Genomic DNA, 11,104 nt, shown 5'->3' on the forward strand with positions numbered 1-11,104 from the left:
CAGAAACAGAAGCATCTGAAATGAGAAAAGAGTGTGAAAAGAACGCAATTCTAGCCCCTAAAAAAGTAGTTGTACAACATGTCCTTCAGTTCATGTGATTTTTTTTGTATATAATATAATGCGATGAAGAAAAGTTAAAAAAATTTTATTAAAAAATATGTCTACATTTATGGAATTTTTTCTTTCAACGTTTTTTATTTACAAGTACCTATTTCTAAGTTAAATTTTTCACTGCACACCCAAAATTAAGTAGAATAATAATAGTTTGCGGTTTATTCTGAACTTTAAACTTTAAGTTAATAAAATTTATTCCAAAAAAATTAGTGTTAAAAAAGTAGTTGCTTCACCTTTCCCTCATTGCATCTCAAGTAATACTTCTTTGTAATAGTTGTGAATGAGAGCTTAACCTACAAAACGTTGGCCAAAACAAGACTCATTGTGACAGCAAAAGTTCTAATAATAAAGTAAATTTTCTTTACATATTACAAAACGACAGAGGATTTTTACTTCTTCAACTTTGCAGAACTGCTTGGCAAAATCGTTAATTTTTTCAACTTTAGACAAAAGCTTTATGTGCTGCTTTTCTATCGAAATAAGAAATACGATAATAAAGCTAACAGCTATACGTTTTAGAAAATATTGCTTCTGCGATAACACTAAGTATTTAAATTGATGACAATAAGCCTATCGAATAATCTATCTAGAAGATTATTTTATCGAATTTATTTCATATAACTATGTAGTTTCCTTTGTCGTATTATATATCTTAAAACCCTTATTTATAACATTATCTATAGAATATGATCAACAGACTCCGGGTGCGTTAGGAACCAGTATCCTGTTTATTTTTATTCCACTTTATTCTATGACCAGCAAACACAGTAGGTCTGTTCCACGAGCTACTCGTAGTAACTTTGAATAACACTGTGTATACACAAGTGCGTTCCATCAGCAAATTTTCGTATATTGTCGTGTAAATTTTACTTGAGTTTTACTATGAGCAGCTCATGGAACAGGCCTAATATATAATCGAACCTTCTGACATTGTATTTAATTTAACATTTTCTGATTAATACCGCGATACATACTCAAAAAGTATTGCATAGTTTTAGGCAACAAAAACCATATAAACACTTTAACAAGCCGTTAACATAACACAGTTGGAATTTTGTAATTTGCACATTTACTCAAATTAACGCATACAAATGTTTACAATGCATGCTAGAGTTTAACATACCAATACACGACGTACTTGAATGCAAAGTCAAGGTAAATTTACGAACAGAAAAACAGAAATTAAACCTCCTTATATCTGTGGAAATGAAATTACAAGTTGGATAGAATTTCTTCTATGGTAAATAAAGCAAATCAACAGTATCTATTATACAATGACCAACTTAAAGAGTCGTTTAAATTTTTCGTCCTTCTGTTAAAATGTGTCTTACAGCAACATATTGACGTACACATATAAACATAACAGACAATGTTATTGCTTCAACAGAGCAATTGAAATATTTTGTAAAACATTACAATCGATATATATATATATATATATATAGCACAGAGCAAGTGCATAAACGCAGTAGGTACATAATAGTATACAGCGAAGATATTAGTCGAAAACCGAGGAGTAGAATATGTAGATGAAATATATACCGTACCGAAAACAAAATGTGACTTACCTTTATTTAATGTCTTCTGGCGGCACATGAATGGCCGCCAAGGGCCTCAAATTAACGTGTGTCTCAGGTGACGCGTGTTTTCACTTAAATCCTTTAAAAAAAATTCAAATCAAAAAGGACGTAAAGAAAATATACGAACAAGAGAAAATGTTTTTATTCGTATACAAAAAGGTGTGTGTAAAAATGTGAGAGATTCCCATAAGATTTGCATAAGACTAGAGGTTCACTTCATCGTCATCATTATTATTATATGCATGCTTAAGGTTCAACATTGCGCAACATTTTAAAATAATTCTTACGTCTTCCAAAAACGAAAAAAAATAAATAGTAAGAGTATCGGGAGGATAAGAATACTTCTTTTTTTAAATATCTAATAAGCAACTTCTCATATTTGCAAAGGATACTCTAATTATATGAATTGCATTTTAATTGTGAACTGAACAAATGTTTTTATGGAAGAAAAAGAAGAAATAAAATAACAGAAAAGGTGAAAGAATAAGATTAATAAAAAGGATATTAAAGTTGTCTAAAAACTGATATATGTATTAAACTTTCTTATACTACTCACTTTATTTATATTTGGAGTATACAACTAAATAAAATGATCAAAATAGTCATTATCAAGAATATAAATAATCCCAATGACCGCTTCTCTTCAGAAACACCATGCTTCCTCTTTATCAACATTTTCCATCGCTCCTTTCTTATTCCTCACGGTTCTCAGTCTTTACGCTATATTCCTATCGGACTTCAGTAATTGATCTTTAAAATTAATTATTAAATTATAAATTTTGAATTGAATTGGCATTTATTAATCAATATATTTCTTAAATTCAAAATGGATGACACTTGGTCGTTTCTAAATAACACTTTTCTCTTTATTTTAAAAACTCTTGTACAAAGTAAAGTGTTTCATATCTTATCTCACTGATACAGATTCCAATGCATAGTAGTACAAAAGCCAGGTTCATAAAAGGTTGCCGTTGATTCAACCATTTTCTCAAATCTTCAAATGTTAACAATATATATAACTGGACAAAGAATTTTGTTCAGTAATAAGGTTTTATCCATGTAATAAAATTTGAGGTTTTTGAGATCCCAACTGCCATTCACAGTATAATCAAGGAAAGTATGGAACCCTCTTAAATTAGCAACTAAGCAAGATGCATCTATAAAAATTGTTAGGATGCCAAAAAAGGTCGAAGGACTAACTAATAGTAGCACATACCACTAGTGGTACTATTGATGTATATAATTGTTCTGCTGCGTTCTATAATAAAAGTGGCTTAAAGCTCTAGTAAAAGTTAAAGGTTCACTAATTGAATAGGAATCATTGAAGTAGGCTAAAAGTTGTAGTTTAAACTCGTAATAAGTATTTGGATGAAGTCATTACTGTTATTAGTAAGTTTTTTTACTTGAGATTGATTATGGTTGTCAAGTGATTAGGCTATTAAGGAGAATAAAGAGACAAGTTGGGATATAAAGAAATAAACAATTATTTTGTTCTACAGAACTCAAAGATAAGAATATATAGATCTAATCAGTAACTTCGTAACAATATTTAAAATTTCAAATCTTATCTGTTAATCTGTATATCTGGATAACTTAATAAAAACCTCTGTAATTTATACCAATTTGATTTTATCATGTGAATGAACAATATAATAACATTTCTGAAGTATTCTGATATACTTTTTCGAGTTCAATAGCTCTAAACCTGGATTTTATCACAGGTCTTCTAATATTAATACAAAGATAATTTTATTTCTGTAACACTGAAAATTATAGTACAGACTATTCCTGTGGGCTTTTTTGTGAAATTCAATTTTTTGCTAATTTTGTCATTTTTTAATTTAAGCTAAAATTTATTTACGCATTTCGTGAGCTGTTAGCTAGCATTCTAATCCTTTCTAGTCCTTGCTTATATGTATAAGTTAAGTTCAATATTAGAGGCTTACATAAGTGGATGGCAGGAGTTTACCTTGTTATTGATATTAATGCCACTTATTAGGCCAATTTATATATCAATGTATAACTTAATTATTTAAATCAGCGCTATCCAGACCAGATGCGATAGCAGACTAATACAAAACACTGTACAGATTGGAGGACCGCAGAAACAAATTCATACATTATTAGTTGTTTTGGAGAAAAAGAAAAATACGGTTATAATGTTAAATTTATTGTTATCAATTTAAATTCATTTATTTGCTATAATATAAAATAAAATAATAGAATTTTACTAGTGCACCAAAAGAAAATTTGTGTGATTGTGCTAGATTAAAAACATGTATCATTAAATACATCATTATATATCATTAAATAAAAATGGAATAAATATGAATTTTCCTTAAATTTATCTGTGTGCATCCTTGTAAATCATTTTTTATACATAGACTCCAGCCAGGCATGAAATTCGTTTTTATTCAAATAAACTTCACTTTTTGTTCGCCAATTAGCAAATAAAATTTTCTAGAAAGTGCATCCAGTAATAAAGCAAAACTAAACTAAAAAGTAAACTAAGTCATACAAGGAAACGTGAGGCACAAAAAGTGTAGATCAGAAGTATACACGTACCTACATATATTCTGAAATAAAAATAGATGTCAAAAATCTATTTAAAACTTTCGCATTCGTTGGGCTTGTACCAAAGGATCCCCTTTTCTTTCCACTGCACTTTGCCGTCAGTTAACAACAATTTTTTGGGTCAACGTTAGTAAAACGTGAGTATCTCCAATGGCAATAGCGCAATGTCAAATCATCAAAAGTTCACTGTTTCAACCGGAAAAGGATACAAAAAGAATAACCTTGAGTGCACTACGTGGAGCTCTATGAACTCGAACATTTACTTATGGTACTTTGAATGTTGTTCTTAGTTTAAAGAAACTGTTTTTCCTCTTAATAGAGTTATTCACTAAAGTCACAATTATTATGCGCACTGCGTAAAGTTACTGTATAATCCATACTTCCATATAAAAAACAAAAAAAAATAGTTTTAACTTTACCAATGCTACGACATAATTAATGCTAATGGTTTATGGAACTGGTCAACAAGATTTTTATTTTTATATTAAATCTAATATAAATTCAGTTTCGGAACTTATTTTGTGTGTCATAGTCAACGGATTATATACATTCATCAATTTTATCAATCAGGAGTCACAAAAGGTCCCAATGTAATTTATGTATCGTTTGTAGTGTTGCGAATATTTGGAATATTTTAAGATATTCTTTTTGGATATATTGTATATCTGAAGGGTACAAAAAAAGTGTTTGTTTTTCAGCTACTAAATTTACATATTCGAAACGTACTCTACCTATGCCCACTCAACTCACTTCCATGCACCGAAGGCTACTGCATATTTCGCTGCTATCAGTCATTGAGAAATTTGTAAATGCAATTTAAAAATGGCGCGAACTTTGCCAACACTGAAACTGTCAAAGCAACTTTTTCTTCGCCAATATCCTTTCGCATCCTGCATCCTTTCTTAAGTTCTGCGTATTCCAAAAGTTTCCGTTTGCTTGTTTGCTGACTTTATTAATGGAGTCTGTGAGGCGCTTTGAAAAATTTTACTGTTCCAGCTGTTAAGTTGGCATTTCGACGTGTCTCACTGCTTGCTTGCCTACCTCCCAGTGTATTGCTTTCTACTGGAGCAAATATAATTAAAATACGCGAAACTGTCGTATCCTCTGAGTATCCTCTACGGAAAAGTTTGTTAAACAAAAAACTTACTAATGGATTTTAAATTGTGTGCACTTAAGTTTGGTCTGCGTGTAATCTAAAGAATAATTACCTAGCTGCAATGGTAACCGCAGCTAAGAAAATTACAGAAAAAAATCAAGACGTCACTGCGGTGAAATCCACTAAATTTGTGTAGTAAAAGTAGTTATCCGTTAAAAATGATTTATGAGACAAGATTAAATAAATACTTTTTATTTTTATTTATATCACTTATAACTTATATTGTTGGATTCGAAACGCAATTAAGAATTATATTACCATGATACCAAAGTATCTCGAATTCTAGACTTCTAGACTATAAATTCCAATCGACATTTATCTGGGTTCTAAATCGGTGATTATCTTTTTAGAACTCAATTTTAAACTCATATTATTTGAAGATGGGTACCAAAAACTCTTCTTTATTTGCTTATAGCAGACTCTTAGGTTCTATCTGGAATTTATAATAAACAATTATTTCCAAATCATAAATAGAATTCAAATAGACTTATTTATAGTTTTTTTATTATTTTATAACTACTCAGAATATGGTATCACCCATATTTAAGCGAATATTTTTAGCCTAGTACAAGTAAGTTCAATACAAAAGATACAAGTATAGTTGAAGTTCTAATGGAAAGTTCTAGAATTGTAAATCAATCATCAAATCACTATGGTTTTATGTTGCTTTTGCATGAAATTCAAAGTTGACTATTAGTCTTTTGATGATCAAATTCTTGGTAAAAAAAAACTAAACGAAAATGGCTACTTTTTCACAATTAAACAATTGAAATTCTATTTAAAAGTCCATTTACATTAACAATCCAAATACGATTAAATAACAATTAACCACAGTGAACTATTTGGTTAAAATAGATTTTAAACACTTCGAATTAAATTGATTTAAAAATAATAGGGTTTTAGACTCTCAATAGAACTGAGCACTGCGACCATAGCAGATTTTTTGAACTAATAACAGACCCTAATCAAACAGAAAATTATAAGGTCGAATGAAGGCCAGAATGTCTCTTATTAAGGAATTCTTAGCATGAGATGGAAATGGAATGTTCCATTCCAGTGGTCTTGTTCTGTTCCAAATCAAAACCTTAAGGATATAGATGATATTCTCTCAATTCAGGCAGATCTATTCTATTGAGATGGTAACACATGTTATATTATTCCGTAAGGTGATCTTACCTTAAACACCTTAGCTCTAATCTGATTTGATTAAAATAGCAAAATGAAGACTTTATACAATTAGTTACAAAAATTGCACGACTTATTGTCGGTTTCTGATGAAATGTGGAAGAAAGCAGGTGACGTAGGACACCGAATATCAGATTTAAGCGAATCATATGTATTAAAACTGGAAAAACAATCAAAGAGCTACGTCATTTAGAAAAAAAAAGTGATGTCCATATTACTGACAGAAAACATGTGGTTGTATACTAAAAAGAAGATAGTTCTTAATTCTATTTGGTTTCAGTGAAAATATGATACGGATTCATTCTATTGAAATTTAAGCGAGGCTTTTGGCTATTTTAATATGAAGCAAAACCATCGTAGGTGTACTTACCATTGCCGGTACACAATGATTTTTTTTTTGTAAACACATTTATTTATTGTATTTACTCTTACAATGAGACTAATAATAAGTTGTAAAATCTTATCACTAAGTACATAATATTACAAATTTTTATTTTAACTATACATTGTATAAAATAAAATAAAATAAAATAAAATAAAATAAAATAAAATAAAATAAAATAAAATAAAATAAAATAAAATAAGTAAACCTTATATCACGAACCTCTCTTAAAACAATGCGTTAAATTTCATTGAAGTGAATGTTAGGTGGTTTATTAAGAAAGCATCTTAGGGATCTTATCAGATTACTAGAATAAAAGCTGCGGTTTTTACTTCAAACCATTGAATATTAAATAATGGCTGGACGGTCAGCTCTTTTTAGACGAGAAGTAATGCATAGAAGTGCGAGATACATAATGATTAATCCATTTATTTATTCCTAAAAACAAAAGAGAAACAGGAAATAACTCAGAAAGGAAGGATGAAAATGCGAAATTAGTAAAATGTAACACAGCTGAGGTAGCTTTCACGGCGTTGGGGTTGCTTTGAATATACCGGAGAGCTGGTTAAAGCCAACGTCACACGTTTTTGTTTACATTATTGTATTATTTTTTTTTGTTGTTTTTGTAAAAATGTATGCAACTTAATTTTCATTTACATGCAAAGACGAAAAATTACAGTTTTCGGATGCGAAATATTCAACTGCTAAAATACATGAAAACAGTTATGTTTTAATTTGCTTTATTTTTGGAGGTAAAAAATTTTTAGTACAAAATCCGCCCCAAAAATATTCAGATTTTTAAAATAACCAGCGATGAAAGGCATAAAACATGTAAAAGAAAGGTTATTCTTGTAATGAAAACGATAGCAATAATGATTTTAAAAGGACGATACCACTTCGACATTTGCATCATTCAATTTTATTTTATACACTCATTTACTCCATTTACTCCAAAATTGAAAAAGCAAAAAATATGTTAATAAGAATGAAAATTGCATTAATTTGTTTAAGTTGCAGTTGTACTCATAAATTTTAATGTGATTTTTAATGGAAAACGAGAACGAACAGTATTTTAGCTGCTTCAGAGGGAATACAAGCTGAAGTCAAGCTTAATGCATTTATTTACATACACAGGAGAATATTTTATTAACGGGTATTCACAAGAGATCAGCAATAGCTGTAACAGCGTCATTAATGACTTAAAAGACTCTCACATTTAGAGCAAGAGTTGATTTCTTCTATTAATTGATCGCGCAGACGATTGATCGTGTCCTATCTATGCAGACTGAAAAACGTCACAGTTTGAATCTGTCGAGTACATTAATGAGAAATATCGGTAATCATGTCGTACAACAAATATGATGAAACAAGCACAGAACTTACCTCACATGCCCCTTTGTGCCACTTTTCTGATTACGAACATAAAATGGAGAGTTGGGAGAAAGTATTTCGAGACAATCTGTGTGTGTGTGTGTGTGTGCTGAAATAAAAAAAATTCGCTCCAGAACTCGAAAGTCCTATCCAAATTAATCTTCCACAAATGTATGGAATGAGATGAATCACTAAAAAGTTATATTATACTGCATATATACTTAATATTGTTGGTTTCTTATGTTTTATTTAAAAACTCCCGTTGCTTTTACGCTCTGTGCTGCAAAAATCGAATGCATAACTTAAGATAAAATGTAAAGTATGTGCATTTTCAAGATGCACATATCAGCTTCAAAGAGCTGATAGGTGGAATAAAACACACTCTGTTTTTTAAAAAAATTTCATTTAAATTTTAATTCATTCATTTAGTAATTTCTTACCATGTTCCTCACTACAATTTTCTAAATTGCATATATCTTTAATTTTGAAGATACTTTGGATATAGTTATAAGTTCTCCAGAGCCCGTTTAAGAGTTTTGTCGTGGCTACTTGTGTTCTCTATGAATGTTGTACATATATTCGATATTTGAATTGGTTAATATTTACTCTTCACGTTAGCCCTCCTCATCCCTTTTCATTCCTTACTCTCATTTCTTTATTTTCCTCTCGCCTTTTCCTTCTCCGTCCCTCTCCCAGCTTTTCTCTGCTTACTTTGTCTCTCCTATTCTTTCTCTGTTTCTTTCACTCTCCTTCAATCACTCTCTTCTCTCTGTATTTCTCTTTCTCTCTCCTTCCTTTACTCTCTTTTCTCTATCTTACTCTCTCTCTCTCCTCTATTTCTCCATCTTTCTCGTTTACTTTTTTATTTTCTCTTACTCTCTTTTTTCTCATTCCAACCCTCTCTCTTCCGGACTCTGTAACTCTCTCTCTCTCTCTCTGTCTCTCCTTTTCTATATAATACTTTTACTTTTTATATCTATGATAGCATACAATAACTTAGTATCTCAATATTGAAATTTGAAATTCAAGCAATGCACCTAAGTACATTTGATCATATAGTGTACATATGGCTTATTCAATATTCAATAATTACAAATAGTTTAAAATTTCTACTTCAATATTTATAATTTTCTATTTTTTCTCTTCAATCGTTACAGTTTAACTGAAGTTCTCCAACTAGCAAATCCTGCAAATCCTGCAAATTATTGCACGGACCAACAAAAACAACAATTTGAACAATTATACCATCAAAAACAACAACATTATTCCTTTTCAACGCTAGCACTTCCACAGCAACAACAACAGAAACAACAACAACAACAACAAACTAATGCATATAAAAAATTGCAAAAGTTAAAAAAACTGAAATTGCGTGAAACTCTGTCATTAGCCTTGGAAGGTGGTGATGCAGCACGAGGTTATTGTTCCTGCGACGAACAGTGGGCAGCATCCACGCCATCGCCTATTACTTCGACGGCACCTACACCAACAAATTCATTGACCGACATAAACCGAAAAACAAACGAAAGAAAAACTTCAGCCAATGCAAAGCCAACAAACGGAAACAGTTACGAAGTAAATTTTAACTTTGCTGGTCAAACAGAAACGAACATATTAACAACAACAGCAACAACAACACCAACAACAACAACAGCAACAGCAACAGAAGCAATAAAACCAAGAAAAACACATAATAATAAAAGCATAGATACGGCGGCATTTTGTTTAAACACATCACCATTAACCGTCAACCGTATAACACACAAACTGGCGCCTAGGCTCAAACAACAACATCACGTGCGTTTTTCTGATGAGAAAAACTTTTCAGATTAGTCCCAAGCGAAATGTGCGCGTTTTGCAATAAAGAGTTTTGAATGGATGAAATGAATTATGACATTTTCATGCCGAAACAATAGAAAGCAGGCAGCAAAGTTGCTTAATAAATTGCAATCTTAATTAATTGTAAGAAAATAATAATAATTTGGAAATGACTGCAGTTTTATTTTTTTTTTTCATATAAAATTAAATACTTTCAGTACTGAGTAAAATTAAAATTAATTATATTCAAATAAAAGAAACTATTTTAAAGCAGCAACACGTTTTTGTAAGAATAAATGCAATCAATGTTCATTGAAAATACAACTTAAAGTGAAATGCTTCAATTTATTTCCATTTCAATCCAAACCTATTATATACATATATGGGTGTATTTACAAATATTTATACTGTGTAATATAGAATATAAATATAATTTGAGTAGATAACTTTTCAACTCGACCCAGTTTTCAACTTCAGGCAAACAAAGAACGGAACGAAAACAAACATTTTCTAGATGCGAACACCAAACAAATAGCAAAAAATAGGTGCAAATAAATTTCAACTTTCAATGCAATGTACGCAAATATATACAGTTCTCATAACCAAATTAGCAATAAGTTTAACGAATACACACTAAAGAACTAAAGAATATACAGACGAACTAATAAATTTATCCAAAAATCATAACAAACCTGTACAAATCAAGTGTATTATATCAGCTAATGAAATCTTCAACAAGAACTTCAAATATAATTTAATATAATTTAATATAATAAGTAAATAATAATTACTAAAAAACACTCAAGCTTAACTTGATCAAATCAAAATAAATTGTAAAATATTAGATGGAAATTTAAATTTAAGATATGTAGATTACAAAAAATTATTAACTTTGTCCTACATAAAAATTTTGATTTAATTTTA

At 30.0% G+C, this 11,104-nt stretch overlaps 1 protein-coding gene across 1 annotated transcript in view; it reads left to right on the forward strand.

Moving 5' to 3' along the window:
- Nucleotides 1–10,348, forward strand: part of LOC119684205 (neuroligin-3) — a gene marked incomplete at its 5' end in the record, with an annotated part of 148,770 nt that extends 138,422 nt beyond the window's left edge. Inside the window, 1 exon segment of the mRNA XM_038098196.1 lies at nucleotides 9,520–10,348.
- Nucleotides 10,349–11,104: the final 756 nt, after the last annotated feature.

The sequence above is a fragment of the Teleopsis dalmanni genome, chromosome 2 (genome assembly GCF_002237135.1).
Source record: "Teleopsis dalmanni isolate 2A chromosome 2, ASM223713v2, whole genome shotgun sequence".
Lineage (NCBI taxonomy): Eukaryota > Metazoa > Arthropoda > Insecta > Diptera > Diopsidae > Teleopsis > Teleopsis dalmanni.